The sequence below is a fragment of the Mercenaria mercenaria genome, chromosome 3 (genome assembly GCF_021730395.1).
Source record: "Mercenaria mercenaria strain notata chromosome 3, MADL_Memer_1, whole genome shotgun sequence".
In the NCBI taxonomy this organism is placed as follows: Eukaryota; Metazoa; Mollusca; class Bivalvia; order Venerida; family Veneridae; genus Mercenaria; species Mercenaria mercenaria.
In genome coordinates this window covers 32,957,923-32,971,330 of record NC_069363.1, presented here as the reverse complement: position 1 = coordinate 32,971,330, position 13,408 = coordinate 32,957,923, and the positions used below count along the sequence as shown (strand labels likewise).

General features: G+C 34.3%; 1 long non-coding RNA gene across 1 annotated transcript in view; it reads right to left on the bottom strand.

Annotated features, from left to right (window-relative positions):
* Nucleotides 1-346: 346 nt before the first annotated feature.
* The window catches only part of LOC128555543 (uncharacterized), a 31,440-nt gene continuing 18,378 nt past the window's right edge, over nucleotides 347-13,408 (bottom strand). Inside the window, exon 4 of the long non-coding RNA XR_008370150.1 lies at nucleotides 347-767. This is a non-coding gene — a long non-coding RNA (uncharacterized LOC128555543). The remainder of the gene's footprint in view (nucleotides 768-13,408) is intronic.

Below are 13,408 nucleotides of genomic sequence, written 5' to 3'. Positions count from 1 at the left end.
ATGACACGTGGCCTCATCATGGAAAACTTTTGTGCCAAGTGATAATAAAATCCCTTCATGAATGACAGAGTTATGGACCTGACACGAAACAGACCCTGTTCAAGCCATGTTAACATCTGACTGCCAAGTGTGACCTTGACCTTTGAGCTAGGGGTCTGAAAATTGTGCATGACACAATCTTATTATGAGGTATAAGGGAACATTTGTGCCAAATAATATTAAAATCCCTTCATGGATGGCAGAGTTATGAACCAGACAGGAAAAAAGCCCTGTTGACCTTTGACCTCCAATTGTGACCTTGAACTTTAAGCTAAGGGTCCAGGGATTGCGCATGACAGATTGTCTTATCACGGGGAACATTTGTGGCAAGTAATATTAAAATCCCTTCATGGATAACAGATATGGACCAGACACGAAATTGCAGACGAACGAAATGACAGACGGAAAAGCGCATTCCTATAGTCCCTGAAACTGGTTTTCAACCAGTAGGGGAACAATAAATGATATTGCCCAAATTGAATGATGGACAAATCCGTTTAAGGAAATTGCTGAATTCAGTAAATTTAAAGAAGATATACTTACCAATACTAACTGGAGATACTGAAGATCCAGGCAGTAGTGGTCTAGTAGAGTGAAGGCAGAAGACATACACAACACTTCGCACCATTTCACATCACCTTGGGAACAAAGTGTCTAGATCTCTACACAAGGACTGCCATCATTTCAGTTTCCATGCATGGAAATAATGAAAGTCTCTGCTCTCAAGCCTAAAATTAAATAAGCCAAAACAGGAAAAAAAATTCAAAATTATTTTATGTTAAGTTTTGCTTAAATAAGGAAAGAATTCAATATTGCAGAAGTGAGCTACATGAAAATAATTCTAACAGACTGGCCTGTCCTGGTAGCGGAAGGCAAACATTCACAGAAATCTGAAATAGAGAAAATCCTGCCTGTTCCTTGCAGGCCTTGAACCTGAAAGAAATACAAAACCTGCCCAATGTATGTTCCGTCCAAGTAAAACATTCATTAGAAGACATAGGCAGGGTATTGACCTGAAATGAATCAGAAATCCTTGCAATCCCTGATTTCCGTCTCACTCAACAAAGGAACAACTATCATCTAGCAACCCGCCGGCAAGGATTACAGATCAGTCACCCCCCACACGCTTATATCTTGCGGACATATAGGCACCGGGTCCTCGATAGTCACGATAGCAGTCTTGATCAACAGTTAAGGGATCTGCAAGGCCTTGAAACCTGAAAGAAATATTCTGCTGCTTCTGTATCTTCTGCAGTCTTAGGCAGACCTTAGACCTGGAAAAGATGAAATCCTGCCCACCTCATAAAGGTTGTCCTAGGCAGGTCTTGACGCTGAAAGAAAATCCTGCCGACTGTATGTATGGACGGGACACACAGTCAGTTGTCACTGGCAGGCTGTGTACCTGAAAGAAATTAAAATCCTCACAATCCCTGATTCCATTTCTCAAAAACAAAGGAATAACCTTCATCTAAACACTGCGGGCACAGAATTGTAGAACCAGTTACTCCCACACGTCAAAATCTTGCGGACAATAGGCACCCGGATTGTCCTCGATGGTCACGCTAGCATGTCTCGATCAACAGTAAAGGATCTGTCAGGCCTTGGCAGCTGTAACAAAATGCAACTCTGCCAATCTTCTGAAGCAGCATCTCCTCCTCAGCAGTATGGAAGATTGGCAGAAAAATAAAACAAAAGGAAAAAAGCTCACTCCTACGGTCTTAAAAAGTAAAAAAAAAAGTCCTTACCCTATTAAACCATAACTAAATGCAACATCAAGTTAAAAATTATTCAAACTGAAACTTTCACCAAAATTGCTTAAAACTTCTGATTAAATTTACAAAATCTAAGTGGGTCACAATAGTGCTAGTTTGCCTGACCATGCTTAACATCTGAAAGGTAATATAACTAGAGTGTAACCAAGGATTTTTCTGTGATATAGTTTTTGACCTCAAATGGATTTAGTTTCCAACATAACCTTCCACTTTACATAATACCTGGTGACTTTAAACACAAGATGACCAAGTTGAACATAAATTTAATTCAATTCCAAAAACCACCAAGTTTCTATTTTGACCTTTAGACCGATAGAAAATATCTCTACTATTGCGTTTACATGGGATTTCTATCCAATATCATTTTTTAAGTTTTTTTTTTTTTTTTACCCAAGATACCCAAGCTTGTATATTGACTTCATTTCTGACAAGCTTTCTGCAAGATAGGTAGAAGATGTCTCCTCTATGGTGCTAACATGGATTTTTTATGATTGGCCTAGTTTATAGCTGGTGACAAAGTAAATACACTGTACTCTGTATCTTCTTCTTTAAAATAATTTGATTTGGTTTCCTATTAATAGGACAGGAAATCAATATGAAATCACACTATTAAGACATTACTCAAGAGGCAATGACTCATGGGTTATTGGATCAATCTTGCCAATTATTGTCTTGCAACAATTTGTACTCTGTATTATGTTCTATAAGATTGTTCAAGGCCCACAACTCTGGTTTTACAAAAATGATCTTGCCAAAAATCTTATCACAAACATTCTAGGATATGTAATATGTAACCTTGGTGAGTTTTTGAACAATTTTGTCTACAAAATACTTTATATTATCTAATTACAAATATCTTAAAATTTTGAATGGCTTTACAAAATGTTGCCCATAGGGTTAAATGTTGAAGAAAGTTAACATCAACTCTTGCATCCATTCATCTCATTCACCTTGCCACTTAACTTTCCATATTATATCAACTTTAGACCTTGCCAATTTACCTTAAAAAATTATTCCTCAAACAGACATTGCAAATGCCAATGAATTTAAAAACAATTCATTTCAGTAAATTTGATTCATAATGGAAACTATTTCCAATTAAAGCCTTGATACAGCAATTTTCTATCTTATTAATTTTTTTCCTGGGCTAGTAACCACGGTAACCTAGTCATTATTAATGAACCCTGTTTAAATGAAATGCACCATTAACCAAAATGAACCAACAGAAGTTCATGCCTTGCTTGCTTTTAATCACCAGCCACTGAGAATATAGACTTACACAGTCTGTTGAGATTAAACATTTCCCATTTATCTATTCATTTTTTTTAAAAAATATATATCAAATTTTCTGTAGCTCCCTTTTACTGTGGCTTATCTCAACAGACTTATAAAATGCGATTTCGGCTTACATAACCTCGATGAGGATTCATCAGTGTCCTAACAGTACAAAGGTTTATTGCCCAATGAACAAGTCAGTGTTATGCCATTGCCACTGACCACAAGGTGATAAATGAGGCTTAAAACTCCAGCCAGATGTTGAGCTGAGAGAAAATAAACTCTGCTGCTCCAATAACAAGATACAAGTTTTATGTGAGTATTAAACTAGATTGTGATTTAATGTGCAAAAATGGAGAATAAAATGTATAGGTAATTCATATATTTTATTAACAAGATCAACATGAAAGTGTATTTACATATTTCCTGTCATTGTTTCTAAAACATTTATTATGGAATTTGACTGCCTAAGATAGTAAGGTAACTACAATTGAATATAAAATACCGACAATACCGGTATCAAGAATCCAGTTGACACCTACAAGTAAGAAAGCACTGTGTATCATGTGTGGTATAGCGTTACTGGTTACGATGACAGGAAAATTTATTTATTGCCGCGGCGGTCCGGGGTTCGATTTCCGACGCGGTCGGTTTTTTTTTTCTTGATTTGGAACTTTTAAAATATTTTAGAAACAAAAAATCATATTATAGTATTCATAATATGACCAAGCTTCAATTTGAAAGAAAGAATATTTTTTAGCCAAATCTGGAGGCATTGCTGCTTTAATGTTTGAAAGTAACAATAGGTCTAACTGTATGAATACTTATGAAAATTTAAATGAAGACATGAATCATTGTGTATACAGTTTTATTGTAACAAGAGCTACAAGTCAGTTTTATTTTTAGAAAGTTATGTTTATTGGGAAAAACCCACTAGCCATTAAACATGAAATATGTTTTGCAAGATGATGAACGATTTCCGTCAAAGAAATTTGGATACAGTAAACCTCACTTATAAGGAATTCGGATATAAGGAACACTCGGTTATAAGGAACGGTTTTCAATTCCCCGATCTTATTCCTTCTTTATTCAATGTAAAAATCCTCGGTTATAGGAAACTCGGTTATAAAGAACACTCGGTTATAAGGAACACTTTTTCTAGCCCAAAGTACGAAATTCAACGGAAAACCCCTCGGTTATAGCGAACAGACACAAAGAATATTGGAAATAAACAGGAGAATCGCTGATGACGTCAGAGTAACGTCGGCACTTTCACGCGATTTTATGCACATGAATAAACATATGTTATTTCATTTCTATGATCTTTAGTTTGTTATTTCACGGATATGATAAAAAGAAAATAAATAATATCATCATTAACTTATAGTTACTTGAGATTATGTTTGAGAGCTAGATGTATTAAGTATTTCAAGTTAACATAGTAAATGAAAATCAGTCGCGAACATGGTCATGTCATACTATCCTAAATAAATGTGTTAATTACGCGTGATAGTCCAGTTTACCAAATTTTCAATTGTAAAATTATAGCGGGTTTGCTAAAATGGACAATAGCAAAACAAATAGGTATAATTTACGCTTTAGTCTGTATGTATGGCGCCATTGTCTAGTCGTAATGCACTGTATGTCATAAATATCCTACTTTTAAATTTTAATTGGTAGGTAATTTAACATTTTTGTATTAATTATTTGAACATTTAGTTTATACTAGTATCGATGCCTTTTCACATAAAGTGCTGTCGAGCAAGGTAAGGGCTGCAACATATCTTATGATCATAATGTAGTGCTCTCCTAAAAAAGAAGATAGAAATAACGACAAAGAGACAATTAAATCACGTCAATCTTACCGACGTACATTTTGGCTTAGTTTAGGTTCAACACTATTTCAGTCATATACACGCAGTCAGTTACCTTACCATCTCTCTAGGAAAGGACTGGTACTAGACAAAACTTTCTCACATAAAGATTCATGGTCGACCCGGAGCCCTTTTCAGACGTCAGTCAAATAGTGTTCGCTCTAAAAATTGTGTTCGTTATACAAACCTCGGTTACAAGGAATTAGTTCCCTATACGGATATAAGGAACCTCGGTTATAAGGAACAATTTTTAGAGGTCCCAAGCTGTTCCTTATAAGCGAGGTTTACTGTATAATAAAATAAAATATTTGTGAATATTTTGAGCCGTGCCATAGGAAAACCAGTATAGTGGGTTTGCGATTAGGATGGATCCAGACCAGCCTGCGCATCCGCACAATCTGGTCAGGATCCATGCTGTTCGCTAACAGTTTCTTCAATATTCCATTAGGCTTAAAAGCGAACAGCATGGATCCTGGTCTGGATCCATGCTGGCCGCAAACCAAAATTAGAGAACTTGTAGTGTTTTTTCCAGATAAATATCCTTCTACTACTTCTTTCTGATTTTCACGAATATTTGTATGTCCTAGTTGTTGTAGTCCATATGCTTATTGCTTCTTCCATATTACATACAAAATTTCATGAAAAAATTAAAATCACATCCCTTAAACCACCTTATCATTAAATAGGCTTAATTTTAGCTATGATCGAAAAACAATTCTGCACATATGACATGTAAACTTTCAGATTGATATGATTTTCTGAAGTTGCCAACTACATGTACATGTCTATATATATATAAGAATTATTGTTGGTCAGTTTTCAAGCTATTATTATGTTACATTTTGTTACTTAGCACCCTGGTGCACAGCATGTCTTCACTTTGTATCTAAACAGAATCATAATTGATGTAATACATTGCACCATGCCATCAACAAGAGACCACTAAAGTCTAATTAACATGAATCTGCAATCAGACATGAAATTACAGGGACTTTAGATAAGAAATATTTTTTGTGATTTATAGCAGATATTAATCTACCCTCTAATATAAATTAATAAAAAGTCTTAGAAGGTATATATTGAATAAATTGTTTTTAATTTATTCACAAAATGATTTGAAGGTATCTTGAAAATATATTTGAAAATGTTTTTTCTTTCAATTTCAAATCTTTTCCCTCATTTTTTTCTTATCAATTATTCAAACAACTCATAAACAGAATTAAATTGATCCTATTTTGAAAAATACATTTTCTATATATTTCAAATTTAAAGCGTATTTTATATACACTTAGTGACTTACTGAGATCTTTTACAATTAATGAAAATTGATCCCTCTCTGGCTTATTCACCAAGTCATAAAAGCAAAGCACCTGTTTATTGAACCCTTGGGGCAGTCGGCCAAAGGTTACATTACATCATGAACATGTCTGCAATGATTTCTAATGAGACAGTGATTATCAGCGGGTATGAAATTTGTCCGGCTCAGGATCGCATTTGTCCAGTCGTTAGAGACAGAGGCTAGAGATATTGTAAATTTTATGAGAAAGTGGTATCAGAGAGGATTTTATGGCCAAGTGCTTTACATGTAATGACTCTAACGACTGATGCCAGTCTACTGAGAATAGTACAAATACTAAGAAATAGCAACCAACACTTCACTTAAGTGAACCTTGTAAAACAATACAAGAGATACCAAGTGTGTAGAAGTCACAATATACACCCTTCCAATTAATTTATATTTTCTATAATATTCTTCTTAATAGATTTAAATTTTGCAATTTTGATTTATTCAAGGGCAATTACTCTAGAAAACTGGTCCTGACTAGCAAATTATCAGAAATGACCTAGAAATATCTGGTATGCATGAGATCAAAGAACAAGAGATGTCCCTAAGACATTAATGCTCTACTATTTGAATCAGGAATATTACCCTAATTTCTAAAATACCTACCGAGTTGAATGCAAAACTTTAACCAGGATTTACTTAGTCCAAGTGGGGGGCATAATTTAGCAATTCGGCTAAAATGAATGTCAGAGTTATGGGATTTGATGCTATCATCTATTTTTATAACCCTATAATACAGTCACTTGTAAAGTTTCAATATTAAATAACAGTTACTGAAAATAATGCTCTCATAGGAGTTTTAGAAAACAACCATTATGATGCAGATTTTAAAAGCTGTTTTGCTTTCTTACATTTACGGAAAAAAAATTCTATCAAACATGGCAAAATCATACAAGCTTAATTGTTTTTAATTACTGTCTGTGGTAGTTTTAAATTGTAAGTGTTACTATAATATTAATTTGATAGGTCCCGTATTTCCATAATGATTAACTTATAATTTTCTAGTTTAAACAAGCTGCTAAATACTGAAAGACTGAAAGACAGATGTCTAGAGCAACAGGTAGATGACTGGAAGTTATACAGCCTGTAAGAAAAGAAAGCTAGCTTGCTGTATACAACCATACATTAGGTAGCAGGTTTGGCTAGCCTGATGGATGAAATATACAGCCTGGTAGCACACAGGAGAGCTAGTTAGATGTAATGTATAGACCATAATGAAATATACTACCAATAAGACCCTATAGGATAGATGAGCTTATAGGAATATATAGGGTAGGCTGTAAGAAGCAAAGAATGTTAAATGCTCCCTAGAAGAAACATGGGCTGGCTGGCAGTATGCAGCATCTCTCTTGGTAGCAGCTTCTGCTAGCTTGGTGGATGAAATATACAACCTGGCAGCACATGTGACAGCTAGACGGATATGATATGGGTCCTAATGGTAGTTACAAGGCAGAAATATATACCATATTAGCATCATGGAGGGACACCATGGGATAGCTAGGTGTATTGAGCTAGGTGGATGTGATAGTAAGCAGGAAGAAATACATAACTCTAGTAGCATCATGGAGGGACACCATGAGATAGCTAGCTAGAGTTACATGAATATAATTATAGTTAGCTTGAAGACATATACCCTAGTAGCATCATGGAGGCAGCACCATGGGATAGCTGGCTAGAGTTAGGTGGATATGATAGTTAGCAGGAAGAAATATATACCCTAGTAGCATCATGGGGGAACACCATGGGATAGCTAGCTAGTTAGGTGGATATCAGTGAAATAGGATAGGAAAAGTTAGATGGGAAAGTTAGCTAAATGCAGATACAAGCACAGCCAACAAGCTGCATCAATAGAAAAGCAACAGAGTAGAATAAAGAAATTTGATCTTATCTTTCAGTCTTTAAATACAGAGCTTTTTTCAAAATAGTACAATCAATAAGTCATGTGATCAATAGATATTTCACTCAAATTCAACAAAATATACGAAAAACTACTTACAGTAACCAGTGCTTATGCTTATGCTAATTTAAAGGGACATGAGAGGTACAGCACATTTCATTACCTCTCAAAATTTCTCATTTGTACCAAGTATGCTAGTAGGTTTCCACAGGATGTTCTTATACATTTTTTTCCAATTTTAAAGCATATTCATTTTAAAGACTTATAAGCTGTCGCAGTTTGATACAAAATTGACCTCTCATGTATTTTCTTTATGTTGTAAAGTATTTTAAATCTGCACTAAAATGGTTATTCTCATATCATAATATTATCTTGTATCAAGACAAACTATAATTTTTAAACTAAATTCAATCCTTTTCTGTGATTTTTCACCACATACACATTTGAAGAGCAAATTCTGTAACTTATGAAATATGCGTGTCTCCCAAGTTATTTGAAAATATTTCCATAAAACTACAAATTAGACCTGAAATACCGCCTGTATGACCTCTACCTTGACCTTTCAAAGTGTAAACTTGACCCCAAAATGTACAGCCTTGACTGGTGCAGAACGCAAATAATTTTGCTACTATATAAAGATATCTTATGCACATAAAAACCTGCCTATTTGACCTTTGATCTCACTGTATGACCTTGATACTGAACCAACATGACTGAAAGATGCGTCTTGCAGGTCATTTTACTTTGGTGAACCGTGTGCCAACTTCTTGAAAAATTTTCAAACTCAGGTAAAAAGGAAAAACAGCACACATAGTAAAATGGTGCCTGTGTGGCTTTTGATGTCACCATACCACATGCAGTGACCTTGACCTTGAATAGGACTTAAACATTCCCAAATCATTATGACAAAAATTTATGAGCAAGCCCATCCTAGAATTTTTTTAAAAGTCATACTTTTATTTTTAGCTCTAAATTTACAAGCACAAATTAGTGAAATGTTGGTCTCTATTTCATAGTACAAATTGAACCACACTGATGAATATTGCCAAAGTTAACAGACTAAGATGTAACATTTTAGGGAAGTGAAGACCTAAACATTTGTTTTGCATATGTCAGTGCTGGACTCGGCTATAATTTTGCTCAATGCATTTTCAGTTTTCAAAAGATGTTAAGATTTTAATTTTTCAAAGATTTTCAAACAAACACATTCACTGCAAAGACAGAAATGCTCTATCAAAACTGTTCTATATTAAAAATCCTTCAGTTGTTGCCGACAGGAATCTGTCTTACAAATATATGCTTTGAATTTCTATAATTTTATGCTTTGAATTTCATAAAAATAAAAATGAAAGAAAGGTGTAATTGTATCAATTTATTTTATTTATCTGTTAAATTAAAAAAAAATTGTTCTAAATAAAAGTCTTCATGACCTACAAATTCAAGAATCGTGCAATGTCTGTGAAAGAAATACCATTCAAAATAAGATAAGGTCTTAAAGCAAACATTAACAAAAATATGCCTTTTCCCCTTATTATCCCCTTTGCATAAAACCTGAAAAAATCTGTAAACATCCTAAAATTTATTCTATTACTTCCTGAATATCTAATAACAAACAAGTATAAGGCAGATGGGACAGATTTTTTTCTAACATGTATGAAAACTATCTTGAATAAATATAGGATACATTTGTTATGTGGTAAATAGGGTTGGCAGGCCAATGGTAAACAGACCATCTCTAAATCCTGAAATACAGTAGTTCAATATTAGTCAGTAGCTAATATTTCTTAACCCAGTCCTATGATATTCCAAACAGCTAAGCTTTACATCAAAATTGTTTGACAAACTGTTCTGACATTAATCCATAGCAAGCTATTATAGCCAGCTGCAAGTATTTTTGAAAGATGATCAACACCATGAGAATGTTCGACTCAATTCAGGAGAAATGTGACTTTTTAAAATTGTGTTATCAGCTGAAAAATGACCTGTAATACAGTTCAGATCTTGACCTAGAAAGAATGAAGATGTCTTTAAATGCAGTTACATGAACCAGCAGCCATTCCACCTATTTCCCTTGTCAATGACTTTTTTCAGTGTTTTTGAAAGATTGGTGGCATTTTGGTCAAAAGTATATTGATTTTCTAGTTAATCATCTAATATTGATAACAAAAAATACATTATCTAACACACAGATGTTTCTTTACAATTTCCCCATACCAGCTATAAAAGCAGTTGAAAGATTACAAATACCTCCGAAATGAATGACATTGTCCCTACATGCAATTTAAACCTGAATCGGAAGCTTTGTTTGTTTTTTTGGTTTAACACTGTTTTTCAACAGTATTTCAGTTATGTAACGGCGGGTAGTTAACCTAACCAGTGTTCCCAGATTCTGTACCATAACAAACCTGTTCTCCGCAAGTAACTGCCAACTTCCCCACATGAATTATCAGAGGTGGAGGACGAATGATTTCAGACACTGTCTTTTATCAAATCGTCACGGAGAACATACATCCTGCCCGAGGATCAAACTCATGATCCCGCAATCCTTAGACCGACGCCCTACCTATTGAGCTAAGCAGGTGGGTGAATCGGAAGCACTTCCCCCCCTACTGATGTAATGTATTAAAAGGTATTTGACAAAAAGTATTTAATAGTCTAATACCACTAGAGCCCTTTCATGTTATTTGAAGAATCCAGTTCCTTTTAAATAATATTTTTGTAACTTGTAGCCAAAAATAGATTCTGACACTTTGGTTTATTGATAAATCTTTAACCAGTACCTCTTTGCTAGTTTATCTTGGGTAATTATTGACCAGAAACTGTTTTCTACATTTAGTACCAGTGACCTGACTCCAGTAGCCTTTAATACAAACTGTATAAGCTTATTAACTTGCTATACACTAAGTTTGGTGACAATATGCTGTTTTAGTATTGGTGACATTGACCTCATTTGGCCTGGAGACCCCAAGTCTTATGCCTTTTCTCCTCAAAAGCTTTCTATCAAGTTTCATTGCAATATCTAATTCATAATTTCCAACTTGCTACACAACATGTTTGGTGACAACTAAATTATTGACCTGAAACCGCATTTGATGCGGTTAACCTAGCCCCACTGTTTTAACGAAATTCAATTACCACAATTGGCAGAAAACTGTATACAGTGACCCCAACTGTCTCAATACAATCCCAAGCTAGGCCTAAACATAAGTTTAGTGAATAAATATCAATTTGAACTACAACCCAGATTGACCATGCTTGTCAGCCCAAACTTGGTAACCAGAATTTTCAAAATTGGACCATGTGAAAATGATTCGTTGAAATCCCTTGAAATCTTAAAAGTTATTTCTGAATGAACAATCTGGAGGAAAAGTGCCATTGTCTGTGACCTAATCTTTGAGGGACTGAATTGACTCTCAACATAGCTTCTCATTATGCTTAACTTTTGATAAAAGTTTCATTGGAATCCATTGAATAGTTTAAAAGTTTAAATATTGCTGAGACACAAAATAAGTATTACAGACCTCAGACTGACTGTTTTCCATAACATAACATCATGCTGAACATTTCATTTGAACTAGATGTTTTGTAGAAACTAACAGTGTGATTATATGAGAACATGAATATAGTCAAAATTTCATGGTACATTATACTAAATTTGACTTGGAACTTTATGAGGAAGTGGCAAGCATAGTGCAAGGTGCATGCTGGGATGCTGAACAATGCAGGAGAACAGTGCAAGGGAAGGATGCAAAGGGAAGGAAGAACATAAAGTCCCACGTCAAAATTGTAGTATAACGAACTTAGAAAATTATGGAACCATAAAAAGATAATGCAACAGCAGACGTATATCATGCAAAAAGCCTGCCTCCAATTTTACTAAGTTGTTAAATTTTTTACAAAATATTATTTTTATTTAAGCTAAACAGAACAAGAGCAATTTAATTAGGCTTAAATGTGCTATAAAGTGTAACCAATTTGCAAAATCTAATTATTTAGAATTAATACAGAAAGATAAATGCCAAAACAGGATACTGGTTGCAGAGAGCCAATCAATCTGTTTCAAATTATGACAATGGCTTTTTAGATTTGGAACCCCAAAATCTGTTCCCAGTTAAGACAACGTTGTTCAAAGGAAATTAACTTGTTCAGAGCCCTACCATGCAAGTAAATGATTTCAATAATGATATTGCTTAGCTTAGAGCCTGACATACTTTTCCCATTAACTTAGCAAATTTAGTGTAAACCAACTTGACTATTGAGAGGGCACTGGTGAAGACCTGACATGGTTTTCCCAATTAACATTTAAAGGATACTGGTTCACATCTATTGTAAACCAAGTTGACTAATGAGAGAATAGTCGTTGATACTCGACATGGTTTTCCCAATTAACTTTTAGGGGATACCGGTTCAAATCTATTGTAAACCAAGTTGACTACTGAGCATACTGGTTTAGACCTGATATGTTTTCCCAATTAACTTTTAAAGGATACTGGTTCACATCTATTGTAAACCAAGTTGACTGACAGAAGAGTGGTTGAGACCTGACATGGTTTTCCCAATTAACTTTTAGAGGATACTGGTTCAAATCTATTGTAAAGCAAGTTGAATACTGAGAGAATACTGGTTTAGACCTGATGTGGCTTTCCCAATTAAGTTTTTGAGGATACTAGTTCAGATCTAGTGCAAATCAAAATAATGTCTAAATCTATTAAGATATTTATTCACAACATTCAAATGTTTTTCCAAAATTAATATTTCAGAGTACACTGGTTCAGATCTATTGCAAATCAAGACAACGACTACAATAATTGAGAGTACACTGGTTTAAAGCACTGATATGTTTTCCCCAATTAATTTATTGTGAAGATACTGGTTCATTTCTCTGGCAAATTAAAATTTTGCAATTTGCTTTCCAGATAACCCATTTCATAGTTTTCGAATGACCTGACCCAAACAAATTATTTACCAAAAAATGAATATAATCGGCATATACATGTGCTATGTAAAAATAATTGAGTTATGGCCCTTTTAATGGTAACTGCATCCAAATATATCAATATTTATAGTAAACCAAACTGTTTCATGTATGAAATTTCTTGACAATCTTCAAAATATATAGCCTTCATAAACTACTACTTGCACATTGAAATATTGAAACAGCAAAACAATACAAATCAATTATTTTACCTTTTGTATGTGACAAATA